Raw genomic sequence first — 18,265 nt, 5'->3', positions numbered from 1 at the left:
GGAAGGTAAGGCTCTGCCAATTGGTAAGATTTCAACAGCACTTATCCATGACTCAACTTCTTCTGGAGAGCCACGTACTCTCTGTCTAGTAATGTCTGTTGAACAAAGTTATTTTAAACCTAGCTGTGATCTGCCTTGACAATCCGCCCAAGTTAGCAAATAACTCACCACTTCCTAGACTTTGCAATGTTGCCTTGATATATTTAAATCAGGAGAATGTGAAGTGGATAGTCAAAGAAAAGGCAATCAAGCAAGACATCTTTCTTCAACTGAGCTCCTTCAGTCCAGATGTCAATCCAACATAAAAGAGGGTGAAGGGGTTTGTATCTGAGATATAGTTAGCCCCTAATTCCTCCTAAACTATGTAGGAAGGAAAACATTGAGGAACACCAAAAAGCTGTCTCAAAAATGTATTTTCAATGACCTAGAGGGTGTCATGATTTACATGTCACCAAATATCACTCCAGTATGAGGCTTTTGAGACACACATTGCAATGTAGGCTAACATTAGTGCTCTTATTGGTTTCCTGTCAAAGTCTGGGAGAAAACCTCAATGCTGCAGCATTAGTCCTCATGAAGTGAGACTTGTTCCCATTTATTAAGGCATTCCAAGAAAGCGAAGCATCAAACATGACCCCCAAATATGAAAAAGCTCTGTTGGGCCATGAGTTCCTACTTTGAAAGATTGCATTGATGTAGAGCTAGGTCCTACCACCATTACCTGCGGTTTACCTCTATTGATACTTAGATATAACTCCTCCATAAAGCTTGAGAAGGATTTGTAAGCCCCTTGTGATCTCTGCCATTGAAAAGCCATTGTCCGCATACAGTAGGACTGGCAGCGATTGAACTGTGATCTTCGGAGAGTCAGCTCCACATTCGCTAAAACCCATTCCAATTTATTTATATACAGAGTGAATAGGAAAAGTTACAGGACGCACTGCTGTCTGTCTACCCTTTTAGTTTTAAAACAGCATGTGCAATGTGAGTCATTAGTGTATCTGACTGATGCTTCAGTGTGGAGATCAAGGTCCCTCAAGAAACAGACTAAATCTCAGTCAACCCCCACTTCGAGAATGATTCTCCAAAGTCTGTCCCGATTTACCTGGTCAAATGCTGCAGTAAGGTCCATGAAGGCAAGATGGATAGATTCCTTCATGGGCCACCGTAAATTTGAGCATATCCATGTATTGGTTCAGGCACTGCTTGATAGTCGATCTTTCCAGTCTGAATCTATATTGAAGGTCAGATAAGATATTTTGTTCAGCTGCCCAAGATGATAATTTACACAGGAGGACACACCCCTTGACCCTAATTCCAGAGTCGATCAGAGAGGTTGGTCTGTAACACTGGGAATTATCTGTGTCTCCATTTTTAAAGACTGAGATGATAATGGAAGTGGCCCAGGAGACAGGCGGGCCTTCACTTACTGCATCATTTAGTACACGTGTCAAGAACGTAGCCTAAGTATCAATGCCTCTCAGGTAAAGGTTGAGAGGAATCCCATCAGGTTTCGCAGTCTTGTTTTTGATCAGCCCGGGGATTCACTTCCTCACTTCATCCAGGGTGAATTCAAGAAATGATGTCCCTTCCAAGGGATGCAATTCACCTGAGTTTGCAGCAGCAAATCTAACATTAGATACCCCTTCCAAATGGGAAACCCGGCTTTCAGCTTCATTATGATGTGCTAGGGAGGGTGCCTACACTGGGACAAAACAAGGTTGTTTAATGATGCCCCAAAATATGGCACAGTTCTTTAAACAGCACTGAATAAGCAAGCAATCCCAGGCAGCATTCCTTGTGTTGTTCTTACGCCTACGGATTTCGACCTTATACTTGCGGCGACAAGCCACCACAGTGATGAGATCTCTTGGATTGTCTTTCAGAGCCCTTTTTAAGTCTATAGAATCTTAAGAACACCTTCGATCAAAACATTTGGGGCCAAATGTAGGTTTCACAACTGTAGGGCAACTAAGGAGCTCTGAAATTGTACATGCAATGGAAGAAAAAGCACCTAAGACCTCACAAGGTCTGGAGTCTCTGGCTAAGCATGGAGCAAACACATTCTGATATCTCTCATGCATACTGTGTCTGAGATGCTCTGCAGATGCATGGGACCATCTAAACCTTCTGCCTTGGTAATTAGGCTTCATGTCTCTCCTTGGCGCATCGATCCTATGATTATTCCCTTGACCACAACAGATGTAAATATAGGTAGGGGTGTGATCATTAAAGGGGCTACACTCAATTCTAACATCTAAGATCTTAGAATAGACAGGAGAAGAGAAAGAAAGAAAACCTATATTAGAGGCACACACCCTTGCTTTTTAAAGTTGGATTAATGTCCCCTAGATTCAAATAGACACGTTTGTCAAGGAAAAATGATGGATCATACTCATTTATATGGGAGTTTAGGAGGTGTCCCTGTGTGGAAAGATCCATATGTAGACCCTCCAAAAGTAAACACCTTTGCTGCTTGTTAGCTGAAACTAAGGGGGGCTCTCACTAGTGACAATTAAAATCCCCTGTCAGCTTACTGAGGAATGATTCCAGGTTATATAAATGATGCATATCTTGCTGTGATTCTTTGGCATTATGAAAATTAACAGCATGATTTTAGGAGCACACAGGAAGGATAAGGCTAAAGCTTGTAGGATGAGAGCCCTTAATGAAAGGGCCTCAAAATTCCCCTGCATAGCCAAGGACACAAAAACAATAAACCCACCCTTTGCCCTACCAGAGCTAGATGCACAAGCAGTAATGAAAAAAGACTTGCACCCCTCCAGAAAACAATTAGAAGTAGCCCTTGTCTCTTGCAAACAGATCACCCAAAATGCTTCACTTAGCTTAGCCTGTCCTGGTCGCTAAGTTTTGCCACATGACCTGCTATGTTCTAGATGATGAATTTGATAGCTGTATGAGTGTTTGTGCTTGAGTCAGCATTGAGGGTATGAGAAGTTGGCCTGGTAGATGATGTCCACTACTTAAAGTAAGCACCTTGCACCATTCCAAACAACCCTTATGGCGATTTAAGAGGTCAAAGATAACCCTAGAAAGCTATCCAAGTGGTAGCTGTGGAGAGCATCCTTCAGGCTCAGTCTTGTTAAGCAGCTTGTTTTACCAAAATGCAACCTTATTGTATTGGTTAAATAACAGTAGAACCACACAGTAGTTATGAAAATATGTATTTATTATTATAACACTGCTGTCTGTCTACCCTTTTAGTTTTAAAACAGCATGTGCAATGTGAGTCATTAGTGTATCTGACTGTTGATTCAGTGTGGGCATCAAGGTCCCTCAAGAAACAGACTAAATCTCAGTCAACCCCCACTTCGAGAATGATCCTCCAAAGTCTGTCCCGATTTACCCGGTCAAATGCTACAGTAAGGTCCATGAAGACAAGATGGATAGATTCCTTCATGGGCCACTGTAAATTTGAGCATGTCCATGTATTGGTTCAGGCACTGCTTGATAGTCGATCTTTCCAGTCTGAATCCATATTGAAGGTCAGATAAGATATTTTGTTCAGCTGCCCAAGATGATAGTTTACCCAGGAGGACACACCCCTTGACCCTACTTCCAGAGTCGATCGGAGAGGTTGGTCTGTAACACTGGGAATTATCTGTGTCTCCATTTTTAAAGACTGAGATGATAATGGAAGTGGCCCAGGAGACAGGCGGGCCTTCACTTACTGCATCATTTAGTACACGAGTCAATAACGTAGCCTAACTATCAATGCCTCTCAGGTAAAGGTTGAGAGGAATCCCATCAGGTTCCGCAGTCTTGTTTTTGATCAGCCCGGGGATTCACTTCCTCACTTCATCCAGGGTGAATTCAAGAAATGATGTCCCTTCCAAGGGATGCAATTCACCTGAGTTTGCAGCAGCAAATCTAACATTAGATACCCCTTCCAAATGGGAAACCCGGCTTTCAGCTTCAATATGATGTGCTAGGGAGGGTGCCTCCACTGGGACAAAACAAGGTTGTTTAATGATGCCCCAAAATATGGCACAGTTCTTTAAACAGCACTGAATACGCAAGCTATCCCAGGCAGCATTCCTTGTGTCCTTCTTAGGCCTACTGATTTCGACCTTATACTTGCGGCGACAAGCCACCACAGTGATGAGATCTCTTGGATTGTCTTTCAGAGCCCTTTTTAAGTCTATAGAATCTTAGGAACACCTTCTATCAAAACATTTGGGGCCAAATGTAGGTTTCACAACTGTAGGGCAACTAAAGAGCTCTGAAATTGTACATGCAATGGAAGAAAAAGCACCTAAGACCTCACAAGGACTGGAGTCTCTGGCTAAGCATAGAGCAAACACATTCTGATATCTCTCAAGCATTCTGTGTCTGAGATGCTCTGCAGATGCATGGGACCATCTAAACCTTCTGCCTTGGTAATTAGGCTTCAAGTCTCTCCTTGGCCCATCGATCTTATGATTATTCCCTTGACCCCAACAGATGTAAATATAGGTAGGGGTGTGATCATTAAAGGGGCTACACTCAATTCTAACATCTAAGATCTTAGAATAGACAGGAGAAGAGAAAGAAAGAAAACCTATATTAGAGGCACACACCCTTGCTTTTTAAAGTTGGATTAATGTCCCCTAGATTCAAATAGACACGTTTGTCAAGGAAAAAGGTTGGATCATACTCATTTATATGGGAGTTTAGGAGGTGTCCCTGTGTGGAAAGATCCATATGTAGACCCTCCAAAAGTAAACACCTTTGCTGCTTGTTAGCTGAAACTAAGGGGGGCTCACACTAGTGACAATTAAAATCCCCTGTCAGCTTACTGAGGAATGATTCCAGGTTATATAAATGATGCATATCTTGCTGTGATTCTTTGGCATTATGAAAATTAACAGAATGATTTTAGGAGCACACAGGAAAGATAAGGCTAAAGCTTGTAGGATGAGAGCCCTTAATGAAAGTGCCTCAAAATTTCCCTGTATAGCCAAGGACACAAAATCAATAAACCCACCCTTTGCCCTACCAGAGCTAGATGCACAAGCAGGAATGAAAAAAGACTTGCACCCCTCTAGAAAACAATTAGAAGTAGCCCATGTCTCTTGCAAACAGATCACCCAAAATGATTCACATAGCTTAGACTGTCCTGTTCGCTAAGGCTTGCCACAGGACCTGCTATGTTCTAGATGATGAATTTGATAGCTGTATGAGTGTTTGTGCTTGAGTCAACATTGAGGGTATGAGATGTTGGCCTGGTAGATGATGTCCACCACTTAAAGTAAGCACCTGGCACCATTCCAAACAACTCTTATGGCGATTTAAGAGGTCAAAGATAACCCTAGAAAGCTATCCAAGTGGTAGCTGTGAAGAGCAGCCTTCAGGCTCAGTCTTGTTAAGCAGCTTGTTTTACCAAAATGCAATCTTATTGTATTGGTTAAATAAAAGTAGAACCACACAGTAGTTATGAAAATATGTATTTATTATTATAACACACCTTAAATACTTCACAGTATCTGATACACGCAGATAAACACAAAGCACACAATACTGTAGCGCAGAAAAAATCGTAAGTAGCACTTATACACAGTGGGCTCCAGGGGGAGACAAACCATTTACTAAAACAGAGGTATAAGAACCACGACTCGAGTCAAAACATTGTCTAGAGGTTGTAGAATTGCTGGGACCTCAAGGAACCACCCAAGGTGAGGAAGGAGGGACCCCACGGAGGACGGGTGCAGTGTAAGAACACGATTGCGTCCCTCGTACAATTCAATGGGCAGAGTTGCAGTTGCAGTTTTAAAGTTTAAGGACCCTTCCAAGTGAAGTACAAAGAAAACCTTTAGAACATAGAAGGTTGGACAGCCACCCCTCCTGTGGATACCAAAGTACCAGGGTTACCTAACCAAGGAAAGCCAGGTGCATAGGGCTGAAGTTGCGTCAGAAACCAACATCAATCTCAATGGGAGTCTTCAAAGAAATGCCACTGCTGGAAAGAAGAAAAAGTGTCTGGTTGATTCTTGATGGAAGGAACCTGAGAGCAGAGGGGACAGAGTCTGGGTCACTCAGAAGTGATCAGGGGCTCGGTAGACAAATGCCCACCAATGTCAGGTGCTTCAGGAGCTCAGGATTAGCAGACCAGTCAGTGGCATTACGGTGCCTGTGAATGCAGGGGAGTGACTCATTCACCCCAAGGGAGATAGCATCAGTTGTCCTTGGTGCTCCACAGGTCCTGCACAGAGCCTGTATAGTGCACAGGCAGAGACAATGCTTTGGATGGAAAGGGAGGTGAAGTCAGGCCGAGTAAAAGTCGAGCAAAGTCCAGAGTGTCCAGATGGTTGATGAATAGTGGTTTCTTGTTAAGAATCTTGTCCACATTGAATCTAGGGTCCTACAGCCGGTACACAGACAAAATATTGAGTTTTAAATATCGATATACAATAATATCGAAGTTTAAATATCGATGGGACAAAATATCGAAGGTAAGTAATATCGACAGTCTTAATATCGATATTAGTATGATATTAGTAATATCGAAGTTTTAAATATCGATGTCAATAATATCGAAATAAATAACTTCGATGTTACTAATATCAATTTTTAAATAAATTTAGTGTATATTATATTGTATTTATTATGTTTTATTATTTATTTTTAATGTAATTTAATTAAATATTGTCTTTTACTACTGTAGCGGGTTGCGGGTTTATAGGGGAATAGGGTGGGAAGTAATTTAATTATGTTAAATTAATTAATAATTAGTAGGAATTATTAATTAATTAATTGAGAAATAATGTTTAATTAATTTTAATTAATTGATTAATTGATAAATATGTTCTGTAGCGGGTTATGGGTTTATAGGGGAATAGGGTGGGAAGTAATTTAATAATAATTAATTAATTAATATATGTTTGTACATATTTTAATTAATAATTAATTGGTAATTAATTTATATTAATTAGTTAATTAATTAATATCATTTTGTACACATTTTTAAGTATTAATTAGTTGGTAATTAATTAATATTAATTAGTTAATTACATTAATTATAGTATTTTTTATATATAATTTTTTGTTATTCTTAATTAATTAATGGGAAAAATAATATTAATTATTAAATTAAATTAATTACAGCTATTGTGCTAATATATTTACTTTATTGTTATTGTTAATTAATAATTAATTGGTAATTAAATAATATTAATTAATTTTGGGTAAAGGAGTATTTTTAGGGTTCAGGGTCAGTTTTCAGTTTTTGGGTAAAGGGTTTTTTTTAGGGTTCAGGGTCAGTTTTCAGTTCTTGGGTAAAGGGGTATTTTTAGGGTTCTGGGTCAGTTTTCAGTTTTTGGGTAAAGGGGTATTTTTATGGTTCAGGGTCAGTTTTCAGTTCTTGGGTAAAGGGGTATTTTTAGGGTTCAGGGTCAGTTTTCAGTTTTTGGGTAAAGTGGTATGTTTAGGGTTCAGGGTCAGTTTTCAGTTCTTGGGTAAAGGGGTATTTTTAGGGTTCAGGGTCAGTTTTCAGTTTTTGGGTAAAGGGGTATTTTTATGGTTCAGGGTCAGTTTTCATTTTTTGGGTAAAGGGGTATTTTTAGGGATAAGGGTCAGTTTTCAGTTCATGGGTAAAGGGGTATTTTTAGGGTTCAGGGTCAGTTTTCAGTTTTTGGGTAAAGGGGTATTTTTAGGGTTCGGGGTCAGTTTTCAGTTTTTGGGTAAAGGGGTATTTTTAGGGTTCAGGGTCAGTTTGGGGTTTTTGGGGTACAGAGATATTTTTAGGGTTCAGGGTCAGTTTTGGGTTTTTGGGGTACAGGTGTACAGGGTAAAAACAAAAAAATATTACATTAAATCAATTAAATAACATTAAAACAATTAAATTACATTAAATTATTAAGTGTTTTATTTATTTTAAATGTATATGTATTAGTTTTAATTTTGTTTTAATATTTTTATTTAATATTTGTAAAATTATATGTATTTTAAAATTATTTTTACATTATTATTAATACATTTAAAAAAACGATATTTTTAATTCCGATACTTTTGTACTACGATATTTTTTTTCGATATTTTTGTACTTACCTTTATGAAGATAGGATTCCGATATTTTTGATGTCGATATTTTTGTTCCGATATTTTTGTAGTTCGATATTCTGTCTGTTGATATTATGTCAGACATTCCCTACAGCCAGGTAAGCCCTTTTATACCTATGGGAGAGGGTTGGACAGATTCAGGGGACCCTCCCAGGGGAGGGTCAAGACAGTGGGGAGGTTACTCCCATGTCCTTTGTCCAGTTTCATGCCAGAGCAGGAGCCAATTGCTCCAAGGACTGGTTAGAGACACCAAGTTTGCCCCAGATGCAGACTTTCAGGAACTTTGGAAGTGAACCCACCCAGCCCAAATACACTAAACCCTGTCTGGGAGGTGGTCACACGTCCCTGGGACAGGATGTCTATTGTCCTGACTTCCCCTGCTTGAGCTTGGCTCAGCAGCAGGAACGCAGAAATGTGTCTCTGGTTGGAGCAAACCATTTTGTGCTGTCTGGGTCAAGAAGGCTGGTACCGGGAAGACTAGGGACCCCACAAAGCTCACTTCAGAAGGGTGGAATCAAACCTCCTACACTGGTTACCAGTTTGGAGATATGATTTCAAGGTGTTTGATTTCAAACATGACATGTTTCGTTGCAGCCATTTTCAAGATAGCATTTTACGCAAGCATATAATGCACCTCTACCTATATGTCTGGCTGCGTCACCGACAACCGGAGAATGGTCTCCAGAGGCTGCAGGGGTGCTCTGCTCATGCAGGGGCACCCTTTCACGTAAAACCCAGCACCCTGCCTTTAGGATTGTCAAGGCCTGCTAGAGGGGTGACTGATAGGTTTTAAGTGTAGTGTAGGTTTGCTATATCTAAAGTGTATCTTGCAGGCTGAAATGGCAGGCCTGTAGTTTCATTTTGCATGGCCTCCTTATGGGTGGCATAATACATGTTTCAGCCCATGGGAAGCCACTGGGGTACCTATGCCCTGGGTACATGTGTACCATGTTCTAGGAACAGACAAGGGTAGCCCAGTATCCAATCTGGAGTGTACCTAAGTCATGTATAACACTTTAGGGAGAAAGCAGATAGATTGGGATCCTGATTAGCGGGATCCCAGTCAAACTAGTAAAAAACAGTGTAGCATCAAGAAAAAGGTGGGGGTAACAATAAGAAGCAGATCCTACTTTCCTACTGAGGGGATCACTGGGCTCACTAGATTCCCGGGCAGGGCTATTTATTGTCGATAGAGTCAAATGCAAGAATCTAAGAGACTGATTGGGGCAAATCTATTAAAAGTGTTTAATACGAATGGGTCCATGACTCTACTGTGGTAACCAAAGGGATGCTAAATAAAATGTGTCTTATACTGTGATCTGCCAGTTCTGGCTTATAAAAATACTCGAATGGTAATGCTAGTATAGATGTACTCTTATTTGGGCAGATTGATGCAAGAATGCATCCTGCTACATATGCACTGTTGAAGCTGATGACCACACAGTCTCCAGGGAAAGTTTTCGGGTTGTTTCCTGCCATATTAATTTTTTCACTTAGCTATATCATCAGGGAGGAATACGATCCCAACCAATGAGTAACCTTGTTTTCAAGTTCTGAAGAACTTTCCACGGGGTTGGTCTGCAATGGCGGGATATTTCCTAACACCACTATCCTAACACCACTACATAGGGAGTAGCCTCAGGGTTGGTTGATAGTGGCCTTAGGGGATGTAATAAACAGCCTGGCTTGATGTATTGAGGGCGAACTCTACCATTAGACAGCTGAATGGAATGTTGGAAGTAGATGGTATTTATACCCCTGTCCAGTGGAGGGGCCCCACCTACCTCCACAAATCTTGGTGTTTGACTGTCTAGTGCCTAACTTGATATTGAGTCTGAGGCCTCCCTCGGTTGCCCTCGTAGAGTGGTTAAGTCCTTAAAAGGGTGATTTTGTTTCCCCTCTTTATGTGGGCTGCCAAGTTGTCAGTAAGCTGCAAACATCAATGGCTCAAGACGGGTCTTGCTTTATCTTTAACCAAGTGTTCTATGATGATACCCAGATGCTCAGTGATAGGCTCTAAAAGATTTTTTTAATGACATTTTAAATTTTCTAGTAGAACTTGTCTAATAGGTTTGTAGCTTTATCACCCCCCTGTGCATGATCTTCCAAGATGGGTGGCACATGCAAGGAGTCTAAATTTCTAGAGACTGAGGACCAGATGTTGGTAGCTAAATACCGGTCGGTAACAGCCAAAAATCAGTGATTTTCCCGTTACCGACCAGTGTTTAGCCCTTTCTAATGTAGGAGGCTGGTTTTAAGGATTCGGTAATTTACTGATTCCTTATTTTAAGGAATCGGTAAATTACCGAATCCTTAAAACCTATGTAGGTAGCACTCAAGTGAGTGCATTTTTGCTTGAAGGATTCATTATTTACCACCAACTACAAGTTGGTGGTAAATACTGAATACCTTTAAAAAAGCAATAATTTGCTTTTTCAAGGTGCCATGTGGCAGACATACATGCCCTTAGGGCATGTATGTGCGCCACATGTGCACACATGCACGATTCAGGGGTGCAACTGGGTGTCAATGTGACACCCTGCCACCCTTGAATATGCTCCCGCTATTATTGATTCGGTAAATACTGAATCAGTAATAGTGAATGGCTTCCCATTCATTCCTAGGAATGAATGGTAAGATACTTCTTATTACCGAATCGGTAATAAGAACTATTACCGAATCGGTACATTTTAGGGATGTATTACCTACATCATATTTACCGATTCCTAAATACCGAATCAGTAAAATTTGTTATTTAGGAAACGGTAAAATTAGATTACCTACATTTTGCCTTCGAGTGCTTAGATCTGTGACTGACCTTCTCCCTTTTTTTCCTTTTAGCAGCTTGAAGTGCAGGTCCCATTGATGTTTGCACTTGTGTTTTTCTAAGGTGAATACATTGATGTGTGGGTCTTAAGGGCATCTCTAGTTGACGAGATGGTGGTAATGTCCTGAGCAATGCTACTAATCTGGTCACCACCAGTGGCAATGGTGGCAGCACTCACAATGAGCTGGAGAATGGACCCTTCGGCGCGCTCAATTTGGGCATGGGTCTGTAGTTGTGAGGTAAGGTCCTCTTCAACATTAACGATTTCTTTGATAGGAACCACCACAGCAGATGACAGGTAAGCTAAGATGGAAGACAAACCATCGGGCCAGCTTCAGGATAGTCCCTTCCTTCTCCAGGGAGATGTCTGCAAGAGCTATAGCCTTCCTTTTTCCCATTATATGATTTGATTGAAGGCTCACCCAGAGCGAGCCAGATGAAAGGGGGGGCACTCTGTCCTCTGTGGGTTCGGATAGGCACAGATGGGCCTGCCCTTGGCCCGGGCTTCATCAGCCCATGCACGTCCCATGTTGCGGGGATGGCAGGTACAATTTATGCGCTGCAAAGCCGGCTGCTGGTGCAGGCATGGCTGCTCCTGCCACTGTGTGCGCGGCAACTTGTAGTCTCTCCTGGGCCAAAGGACAGTCTCTCCCGCTGCAGGGAATGCAGGTGCAATTTATGCACCTAGAAACATGCTGCTGGTGTGGCATGGCGGCTCCAGCCGCTGTGTGTGCTGGGGCTGTAGTCTTCACGCGGCCGAAGGACAGTCTCCCGTGGTGTGGGGAAGGCAGGTGCAATTTTCGCACCATGTGACGGGGTGCTGGTGCGGGTGTGGTGGCTCCAGCTGCTGTGTGTAAAGAATTCCTAAATGGCCTTTGTGAATACCGAAAGTCATAAAGTTAGGATTTTGTCTCAGACTACTTTTGTGAACTGGGCCCCAATGGTCCTTTTTTAGCCACAACACATTTCCCTTTCAGCAGGTTGAGGTTAAAATTCTGCTCCAGTGATCCCCTCCTCCCTCTAAACCCATGCTGGGTGGGATTAAGAATGTTGTTGAGCTGGGCAAAAACCATTTATTATTTTCAAAATTATTCTGCCTGTTACTTTAAGTATCAAATTAAATTTAAAGGGAGATGGGTGTATAGCATCATGGATGCTGCCTGTTTATCTTCTTGAAGACAGGCACAATAGTAGCATATTTCCAAGTCCTAGGAATGCCCTCCGGGACAGCTGCCTTCAAACCATTTATTAATTGAGGGGCCCAAAAAGTTATGATACTCTTGTAGAGGTCCATAGGCACCCCATCAGGCCAAGGGGCCTTGTTATATGGGTTTGGCTGAAAAGCAAAGTTTACTTCCTCCAAGTCAAAGGATCTACCTAATAGGAAATTTGGTACTGCCTCTATACAATCCAAAGATTTTACTGTTCCCTTTGAATATTCTTTTTAAATTGTGTCACCCATTCTTCAGGGTTTATGTACATATCTAGATCATCAGACAAACCTGTCTATCTATCATTAAACCAACTGGTTTTGGTGCTTCCAGGTAGCAGAGACCATGCATAATCAGATTAGCAGAGCGGTTGAAAGACTGAAAGGCCTCCAAAACACCATCTGGGAGAGTATCAACTGAAAGCGATCAATCTATAAGCAAAATCAAATTGGTTCAGATAAGAGAGTTCAACAGGACGGGGATAGAAAGACTATGGCATTTAATTCCTAGGCCTTTATCATTGGTGGTCAAGCCGGCTAGACCAGAATTAATTTTACAGTTTTCAGTGATAGGTATTAACATATCAACTTCATTAATATTATGGTCACTGCAACAGGTGTCCAAAATACCCCCACTCCTACAGCTCCTACAGTTTTTTCCAAGGACCTTGAGATGAAGACTTAGGGCTTTATTATGAGTCTGGCGGTCTACAAACCGCCAGACTCGTGGGGGTGCAGTGGTGGTGGTTTTCTGACTGCTCTATTATATATAGGGCAGATGGGCCACACAGCCCGTTTGCTGAGAGGATTTCAGAGGCCACAACCGCTTTCTCCACCACTCTACAAATACATCTCTTGGCTCACTGCTTTATGGGGAATAAAGTCCTCTTGGATGCTAAGGGTTCTTAGAGCTCCCTTTCTACACCACGATGCAAACACAACTACCAGTTAAAAAAACATTGAAATTCACTTAAAAAACAAAGGTTACAGGGACTTTATAGTTAGGAAATAGAATTCAAAAAACTTTAGAAATTCACTTAAAAGACCAAAGGTTACAGGGTCATTATAGTTTGGAAATAGAATTTAAAAAACCTTAGAAATTCACTGAAAAAAACAAAGGTTACATGGATGTTATAAGTTAGGCCCAAATTTCACTCATATAAAACCAGTGAAATTCAGAAGCTATAGTTACCTACGCTAACTATAACTTACGTCACAACAATGCATTGCTTTTGACCTCACATATTATACATGGTCAGTGACATCACTGATGGCATCACTGATGACATCTCAAATTACATCACTGATGATATCACTGCTGACATAACTGATGACACCACTGATAACATCATCATCAGAAAAATATATAACCCAATACAATTACTCACGTGCCCATTCACATATAGGAAGAACCACATACATACCAACTCACAGACCAATATCAGTACTCAGATACCCACTTACTTCTCCATAGAGCCACTCACACACCCACTCACTCACTCATAAAACTAATCACAAAACCCTTTAATCACCCATACAGTTACTCATACAACCAGTCACTCACCCATACAGCCACTCACAGAGCCACACACTCACCCATACAGCTACTCACATACACCCTGTTTCACCTACATATTCACTCACACACCTACTCTCCCACCCATATAGCTTCTCAAAGCAGCTACTCACTCAGCCATATAACCATTCATACACTCACTCACACACCTACACAATCACTTACATATCCATTCATACATACACAGAAACACTCACACATCCACTCACTCATACAAACATTCACACAGACTCTCACTCTCCAATACAGCCACTCACACACTGGATCACATAACCAAAGATCCACTCAAACTGCCACTCAGTTATCCATACAGCTATTTACACACCCAGTCACTCATACACCCATTCATACACCCACTCACTCACCCATACAGCTACTACACACCCTGTTAGCCACCCATAGACCCACTCACAACACCACTCACTCACTCACTCACTCACCAATACAGCCATTGACACAGATACAGCCACTCACATACCATCTCAGTCACCAATATAGCTTACACAAACTTACAGCTACTCATATGCCCGTATTCACAAGGATACATACAGTAACACCGCCACTCACATAATACATGTTAGAAGTACTAACACTCAGTAGTAGTACATGTAGTATACTGATTTTTAATTCAATATCTTTATTTCGAATTTTAGAAATCATAAAAGAGTACATACTATATAAAATATTCATACAACAATACATCAGTACATCAAGGCATGACCTGCCCGAATTAACACAGTTATAAATAGCAATCGATGTCCTATTAGCAATTTTCCTAAAATTTAAAACAATAAATATTAATTTATAATTTATAAAAGATAAAAAAAACCCTCACAATAACTTTTTGCAATAAATTCAGCAATAGCTTTTTGCAATAGATTTAAAGTGCTAATAATATTTCAAAACACTAGTTGCAAGGGAGTTATTTCCTATAAAAATACATTTAATAACTATCAGAAACAAGTACAGGGTTCCATGCTACTTAGATAAATAGTTTACATCTGGCTTTATATTTGCTACTTAATTGGGACTGATTTTGGGAAACAATTAAAGCTTCAGTCCCCTTCTCTTTCTTATGATTTAACTTTTGTATTAGGTTAGTATGTATGTTTAACATCCATAAACTGTTAAACACATTTACAGTCACTTGATGATGTCATCAGTGATGTAATTTAAGATGTCATGAGTGATGTCACTGACCATGTCATGAGTGATGTAATATGTGAGGTCAAAAGCAGTGCACTGCAGGGGACATACGTTATAGTTAGTTCAGGTAACTATAATTGCTGAATTTCACTTGTTTGGTATGAGTGAAATCTGAGTCAAGGTGTAAACAGCAACGAGGGTTGCATGATCTTATACAGAATATTCCATTTTGCAGCCACCATGATCCCTAATCCCTAATCATCCCTAATGACGCCCCATGTCTCCCCTCCATTGTTGTCATAAAAGGTAAGAGGCCTCATCACACAATCTGTCTTCAATAGGCATAAAGACACTCTGTGGCACTTCAGATGACCCTCATTGCTTACTTCTGCCATTAATCTGTGGTGAACGAGACATCCCTCACTTGCTGTACAATTGGAAAATCTACACTGCAGATATTTGTTTGCAGAACCCAACTCCATAAGTTCAATAACTTAGCAAGTCGGCACAGCAATCCTTTCCGAATGGCAGTTCAGGCACCTCTTTAAAATATTCCTTGGCAACAGATTCCTCCTCTAGTGCTGAACTCACAGCCGGTGCTGCCAGCCACATGAAAATAGACTCACGTTATATGTATGATTGAAGAAAATGCAGAGCACTCACAGGATCACTTGATTATCTTTTTAAACAGGGCAGACGCTTATTGACTATGATGCCTTCCCTTAATGCTTTGTCGATTAAAAATGCGCTGGCACATAATCACAATTGTTTTTAAAAATGTCAGTGGCTACTCCCGTTGAAGCATTTTAAATTGTAAACAGCAAAGACGGGCCTGCATGATCTTTTGCAGCCGCCATGATAGCGTGATCGTTTCATTTACATCCCAAATGGTGGCCCAAGTCTCTCCTTCATTGTTGTCATAAAAAGTAAGATGCCTCCTTACACAATCTGTCCTCAATAGGAATAATGATACTCTGGGGCTGTGGCATTTCAGACGGCTCTCGTTGCTTTGTTCTGCCATTCATATGTGGTGAGCCAGCGATCCCTTTCTTGCTATACAATTGGAAAATCTACACTGCAGACACTTGTTTGTCTAACCAACTCCTTAAGTTCAATAGTTTATCCAGTCAGCACAGGAATCCTTTCCTTATGGCTCTTCATGTTCAGGCACCTTTTCATATTAATCTTTTGCAACATACTCCACCTCTAGTGACAAACTCACAGCGAGTGCTACCAGCCATGTGAAAGTGGACTCACATAATAAGTAAGCTTCAAGAAAATGCGGTGCAATCACAGGATCAATTGATCATCTTTTCACTCAGAGGAGACACATTTCGGCTATGTTGCCTTCCTCAATGATTTGTCAATTAAAAATACGCTGGCTCACAATCACGATTTAAAAAAAAATGTCAGCACCCTTCTCCCATTCGAGCATTTCAAGTTAAAAACAGCAACGAAGGGCTGTACGATCTCTTACTGAATGTTCCATTTTGCAGCCAACATGATAGCATGATCACTTTATTTACATCCCAAATTGTGGCCCATGTCTCTCCTCCATTGTTGTCATACAGAGTTAAAATTAACCCTGGGCGTAGTTCGCGTAGTAGCGCTACGTGTAGCTACGCGAAGTGCACTTCGCACTACGCGAGCTACGTGTAGCTACGCAAACTGCGTAGTGTCCTGTGCAAAAATGCTGTTCGCACTGATTGTACAGTTCCGAATGCTTGTCCACACTGTGCAATCAGTGCAAACCGCATCTTGCACAGTGCAAGAGGTTGTTTTCTGCCGCTCGAGTAGATTTCTACTTGAGCGTCAGCTTTCTCAACGCGGACTGGTAGTTTCTCATCGAGAGCGGTAGCGAGCATGCACGACCACTGGCAGTGAGAAACCTGACCTCCCAGCGTTGAGAATATCGCCGGGAGGTTTATTTTCCATGCTCGCGATTGGCAACTCGCGAACAAGGAAAAAGTCTTGCCAGGATGTCATTTTGCTCTCTCGCGGTCGCCAACTTAACGTTAAGGACCGCGAACAAGCAAAAAAAGACTGCGACACCACGCTACACTACACATGTTTGCACTGTGCTACGTGCAATTTGAGTAGTGTGAAGTAGCGCAAACTTCGCAAACTACGCGAGCGTAGCGTAGTGCTTCGCCCAGGGTTAGTTAAAATGCCTCTTTAAACAATCTGTTCGCAATAAGCATAAAGACACTCTGGGGCTGGGGTGTTGCAGATAGCCCTCGTTGCTTAGTTCTGCAATCCATCTTGGTTGAGCAAGCGATCCCTCGCTTGCTCTACAATTGGAGAATCTGCACAACAGATGCTTGTTTGTATAACACAACTCCATAAGTAATAACCTTTTCATAATATTCCTATGCAACAGACTCCACGTCTACTGCCAAACTCACAGCGGGTGTTGCCAGCCACGTGAAAGTGATCTCACGTAATATGTATGTATTTTTCAAGAAAATCTGCTGCACTCATAGGATCTATTGATTATCTTTTTAATCAGAGCAGACACGTTTGGGGTACAATGCCTTTCCAATGGTTTGTCGAATAAAAATGCGCTAGCTCACAATCATAATGTGTCCTAATTAAATTTTTTATTTCAACATGTTTTATTACAATTTTGTAAAACAGGAACACATTAGTAGTTCTGCTATATGAATGTTCCATTTTTGCAGCTGCCATGAGAGCATGATCACTTTATTTATTCATAAATGGTGGCCCATGTATCTCCTTCATTGTTGTCATAAAAAGTAAGATGCCTATGTACACAATCTGTCCTCAATAGGCATAAATACACTCTGGTGCTGTGGCGTTCCATATGTCCTCCAAAAATGATTGTCACACTGGGTGCCACCAGCGCTAAAGGTTGTGATGATGGGTATGTGGCAAAGTAATACTGTGTCTATTTTAGTGTCTTCCACCAACAGTTTCAGAACAATCTAACTGCCTTCTTCATGGGATAGTTGTTGGAAAGTGTCTTAATAGTAGTGGTAGATATGCATTTACCACTGGCAATAATACCACTAACAAAATATAGGACTCAGAATAGGTCTTAGAAAATTATTCCCATGTTCAACCATTGGTAGCTTGGCTGCGAGCAGGCGGGCTTAATTTCACAGACTGGTATGTGAAGCTTTTAAGAACACCAATTCAGTACATAATAAACACACAACACACAATAACAATCCAACACCAATTTATAAAGATAGGAAATATGTATATCTTTAAAATGACACCAAATCAGGGGGCAAGATGGCCACTGACTGATTGCAGCAAGTAGCTGCAGCTCACTCTCCCTCCTCCCAAGGTGAAACCATTTGACAGGACTACCGGAATGACAGAGGTCTCCTACCTGGTTAACGCCTGGGTTCGGGAGTGTGCTCCATCCCGCTGGTTTCTTCAGATTGGTGCAGCTTTGATCGGCCGTTTACGCCGACTTTTT

Source organism: Lissotriton vulgaris, chromosome 4_1, assembly GCF_964263255.1.
Source record: "Lissotriton vulgaris chromosome 4_1, aLisVul1.2, whole genome shotgun sequence".
In the NCBI taxonomy this organism is placed as follows: Eukaryota; Metazoa; Chordata; class Amphibia; order Caudata; family Salamandridae; genus Lissotriton; species Lissotriton vulgaris.
The sequence above is the reverse complement of the archived record's forward strand: the minus strand, read 5'-3'. Positions refer to the sequence as shown.